The sequence below is a fragment of the Mus musculus genome, chromosome X (genome assembly GCF_000001635.26).
Source record: "Mus musculus strain C57BL/6J chromosome X, GRCm38.p6 C57BL/6J".
Lineage (NCBI taxonomy): Eukaryota > Metazoa > Chordata > Mammalia > Rodentia > Muridae > Mus > Mus musculus.
In genome coordinates, this window is record NC_000086.7 from 47,462,015 (window position 1) to 47,467,244 (window position 5,230).

Genomic DNA, 5,230 nt, shown 5'->3' on the forward strand with positions numbered 1-5,230 from the left:
TGGATGCTATTGTTTCTTTACTCATTGTTGCACTTCAAACTGCAGCATTTGCCAAGCTTGGGATTTTGATCACTGCATCGTCCTCCAGCTCATTAATGTAAATAATAAAGAGCCTGGTTTCCGATGCCAGTCCCTTTCAGAACCATATTAATAATTCATTTCCAGCTTGACAAAGTCCTCTCGGCAGCTGCTTTGTTTGAGGTTTTGCTCCTTATAGTGGCGATAGGTCAATTGTCTTATGGTGAGATTGAACTAAAGGGCCCGAGAAGGGCATTTGTATTCCCTGCATGTGACCATGAGGGATTAATAGTGTGTGTTGAGGGGCAGTGGCACCAAGTCCTCTTCTAAGGATCCCTCTGGAGACTTAGCCTCTTGTTTCAGTATTCCTTCCAAATCTTCTCTTTTTAGCATTAATTATAAAAGCAACTAGCCCAGCACCAAAATGTAGGAGCTGAATATTGCACAGGGAATGAAAAGTCTGCTTGTAAGACAAGTAATTTTTTGTTCCTTTTTCTATAAGAGAATATTCATTCTGCCCTGGTGAGTTTGGTTAAGAATGCCTGGTTGATCTGCATGATGCACATAGTGGGTACTTAGTTCTCCATTGCTTGTCTCATTTATAGTGTCTATTCAGGACAGTTGTCTCAGGGACAAGGATAAATAAGGAAAGAGCTAGCCAAATCACCACTGTCTCTCTCTGTTTCTATCAGATATTCCTACAAAATATCCAGTGAAAGATACAAGTCAAAGACACTATTTGAACATGTGACCAGCCAGAGTTTGAGATGGTTAAAAGAGTCTGCTCTAGATTGAAAGCCATGGGCTATGAAGCACCAGGTGAAAACCTTCAGGAAAGACAGTAATAGAACAAACTGTCAGTCCCCTACAGAACACAGTGTGAGGAAGACACAGGACATGAAAAAGCTAACAGGAGCTTTAAGTTATCAGAGAACAACGTCCACTACCAAATTATCCACGGGGAAGTCAGAGAAGGGAGCAAGGCTCTTAAGCAACCTCCCTCCATGGAGCTATGCTGGGAAAAGAGGGTGTACTGATTGTAAATACAGAACCAAACCACAGTTTTAAAATAGTTGCTCAGAGCTTCCCAGTCAGCCCAAAACAACACTGCTCTGCCAGTTTCATCTCCAGACTATACAGCTGCTGGGCACACTAAATAAAATCCCTTGAAAAAGACACGAGGCTTAAAATGCTAACCATTGTAATCATATCCAGTGGAGTACAGGAAACAGGCAACAGTGCTATTCCTTGAATGGGGCATGTTTCGGAGAAATAGATGTTGAATAGATCTAGTTCTTTAACAAAACAATCAGTCATCCTGACACTCTGGTTCCCCCAATAATCATCAAGACCCCCTAATGTTCCTTTCCATCAAACCATTTAGAGTCTTGATATTCTCTTCTGGGTAAAAGAGAATATAGTGTGATTAAGTAAATGAATTTCAAATAGACTAGGTATTACTCCTCCTAGTCAAATGCAACATACTCTGAGAGGCATGGGTGATAAAGGTGGGAAACACGGACTGTGTCTAAAACCAGACGATTTGGGTTTGTAAGCCTGGCTTTGCTAGTCACTGGCTATGTGCTTGGGAGACACTTTCCTTTATTTAGTCATCTACAAAGAGGAATCTGTGTGTTCAAATAGGACCTATATCATAGTATTGTTATTAGAAATAAGTAGAGTAACACCCGAATGGCCCTTTGAACTAGTGCACTTGATAAATGTTGGCTAAACAAACTTTGTTTATTAAAAAATCCTCTAGAAAGTTCTTAAGGAAGGATTTATAATGATGGAGTCTCAAGCACTGTGAGAAAAGGACACTTTGAGGCATGTCTCACAAATGCATTACATGGCTAAAACTCTCTAAACTAATAAGACCCTAAGCCCCTTAGAAATCTATTCACTCACAAAAGATAGCTACCCTTATCTCTCACCTTCAATTATTCTTTTGCCATCTAGTGAGCATATCTAGGACTCAAGCTGAAAGAAACAAAAGCTATGGTTTCAATGCCTCTGCATCCCCAGACCTTTGCCACTTGTCTACCTTTGCAAAGTGTTCACAGACTAAACACAAATCAGATTCAGTCTGATTAACAGTTCTGCCAACATCATCTGATGCTCACAGCTAAGCCACCTTCACCTTCTCACTCACCTCAACCCCCAGTTCTTGCTCCAGTCACATGGTTAAGGCTATGTCAGTTAGTCACCAGCACAAGTCAACATCTGGCATTCCATAGGGCTATAGCAGGTGGGGAAGGGATGAGCTAGAGGTCTGCCCCTGTTCATGAAAAACAGGCAGACCAAGAGGAAATAAAATACATGTCTCCATGAAAAAGATTTTTGCCCTATATCTACTAAGCCTCTAGGTGGGCAGTTTTACACCATATGGATGGCTTTAAGAAAACTACTGCTTCATGGTAACTTTATCTAAGGCTATAGACTGGTAAACATTAATCAGATTGGAATCCTCCTGGTTTGCAATGGAACAGGAGCCTGATGGCATACACTGAGAAGCTAGGCAAGTTAAAAATTCACTTGTTCAAATACTGAAGACCTTCACTTAGCAAACATTGGCATACAATACTAGGACTTTTCTTTGAAAGTATACCTTTTACCATTATTTCGCCATCCCCTTGTCTCTGCTTTTCCCTAGTAGCCTCATTGTGCAGTCCCAGACCTTGCAAGAATTGGCACACACCAAACTTGTCACCTCTGAGAAATCTGACCAGTCCCATCAGTAATCCATATTGTCAATGCCTAGCCCTTACCCTTTTTATTCCCTAACCTGGCCCATTTATTTTACTATTTTGTAATATTATTTTTTCTTTCTGTAGTACTAGCAATTTAATGAACAAAACTGAGTTAATGTATCAAATTACTGTGAAATGTGTAAATTACTGTGCTTTCTTCATCGGTAACAGCAGACACTTTGTGGTATCTTCCAAAACCTATCCTACCATTTTTAAGACAAAATGGCCAAATTGCATCCCCTACACAACTTGAAATGTGATGTAACCATGTCACTTAACCCTGAGTTAATTCTTGTGAGTAAATAGATTTCTAAGTAGCTTAGGGTCTTATTAGTTTAGAGAGTTTTAGCCATGTAATGTATTTGTGACACACAAGAGAAAGTATAAGACACCATCTATATAGACCCAAGCTTTTGAGAAGAGTCTGATTATCTAGGCTCGCTCATATTTACCACCCACTAGGCATAAATGCCATTGAAGGGTTAGAGAAGTTAGCAGCCACAATAAAAGATAAATCTATATCTCTAAATAACTATGGGAAGAAGAATCATTATCCTAATCTGAAAACCCACACAAGATTTCTATGTAATCAATAAATAAACCATTGTATCAAGATATTGCATATTTAGATTTGCTTACTGTCATGTTCATGCTAATTGGGATACCTGAAATATATGGGATTTTACAATATCACATACAGATACAATCTTTTACTACAAAAGTCTGGCTATTGAACAAGAAATTCCAGGAATCATGGTTAGACACAAAGCTGTAGAAATAGCGGATGTTGCACGGCACCCAATACATTATCTACAAAGACCATCCACTGATGGATCATAGCAGCACATATGATAGGAGATGGAGCTGGGCAAGGCATATATTCAATAAATAGCATAGGTGTTGAGAAAACCTGACTATAATGCAAAGGTTGGACTCCACCTAGAACAGTTGGAAAATCCAGAGTGATATCCATGGCCACAAACTATAGTTAAAGGAAGAGTCAACATACCAGTAAAAAATGCTAGAGGAACTCCAATCCAGAAGTGAAAAAAACTATCCAACATCCTTATCCTGTGTCCATAGCTTGCCAGTTGGTTGAATATCAAGAAGTGGGGTTGGCAAGACTCTAGGGAGAAAAGATTGGCAGGAGATAGGAAAATTATCAAGTGGGGACTCCACCCAAGAAAGGAAAATCCAAATTACTAGACAAGCTTCAGAAAAATCAAACCAAAATCATCTACAGGGACCACTAGAGGCTACTATAATTCACAGACAGACCAAAATACATGAAGTCTACTTTTGGCTCAGTGTTCCAAACACCACTCAAGACATTTGAGTTTGTTGGTGGTATATTTTCTGTCATCTAAAACATTGATTTTAGAATAAGGTAAATACTAGCAGAAAGATGCCTCAGTAATTAAGAGTCTTTCAAAGAGTTGGTTCCTAGCACCAAAGTATTTTGTGACTCAGAACCTAGGGTAACTTTAGTCGCAGAGTATCTTATGCCCTCTTCTGGCTTCTGCAAGTACCTGTATACATATAGCATAACTCACAGGACACCCTCCCCCACATGTACACACATACTCATAAATACAATAAGTTTTAAAGAATGAGGTAAAAGATGATCTGAACAGAAAAGTGGGGGTCCCTCAATGCAGTTGCAAAGCATTAGAGAATACAAAAGCAAAAGAAATGTGGGAAGAACTGACAATGTAATGATTCCACTTCAGCTAATGTCAGTGCTGGCCAACAAATCTTCATATAAGTCAGAAAGGCATGGCTAATGTCATAACAGAGGAGAACAATTAAAAATGCATAACATCATCTTCATTAAATTGGTACCATTAAAGACCAGAACTATTAGCACATTTAAGCATGCATGACCAGTACCTCTCTTGCCGGTTACTGAGCAAATCCTCTTTGTCCTTGTAAGAATCCACCCTAGCCAGATTCAAAGAATCAGCCAGCTAAATTCTGCCATGGCCAGAGTTAGAACATCATGTGTAGAAATTGCTGAAAACCTAGGTTTGTAGTCTCATCGTGCAATAGTGATCATTTTTGACATTGGATTGTTTGTTGTACATTCATTATCTGTCTCCCTCTGAGCCCTTTCACAGCAGCTAAAGGACTCCCTCTGATGGTCTCTGGGATTCATTCACAACTAACAACAAGGCATTGTTCTGTAGGATTTTCCCTCATAATACTTCTAACCACCCCCAAAGCCAAAACCCTGACAGCATTTAGTTAAAGCTTTGATTTAGCACTTTGGGTCATTTTTATTTTTTATTTTCCAAAGGTAAAAGGGAAATTGATATGATCTGTATTTGGAGTGGGAAAACACAAACACACACAAATATATTAAGTACATCCAACGTTTGCATAATTTAGTAGCTCGGCTCTCTCTGAAGCTAAGAAAATTTTGCCTTAAGGATTCTTTGCAAGTTACATCAATTAAAAAAAAT

At 39.1% G+C, this 5,230-nt stretch overlaps 1 long non-coding RNA gene across 1 annotated transcript; it reads right to left on the reverse strand.

Moving 5' to 3' along the window:
- Positions 1 to 3,776: 3,776 nt before the first annotated feature.
- Positions 3,777 to 4,849, reverse strand: Gm39510. The gene is made up of 2 exons (XR_882301.1): positions 4,659 to 4,849; positions 3,777 to 3,894 (listed from the first exon to the last, which is right to left on the reverse strand). It is a non-coding gene; the product is annotated as a predicted gene, 39510 (long non-coding RNA).
- Positions 4,850 to 5,230: the final 381 nt, after the last annotated feature.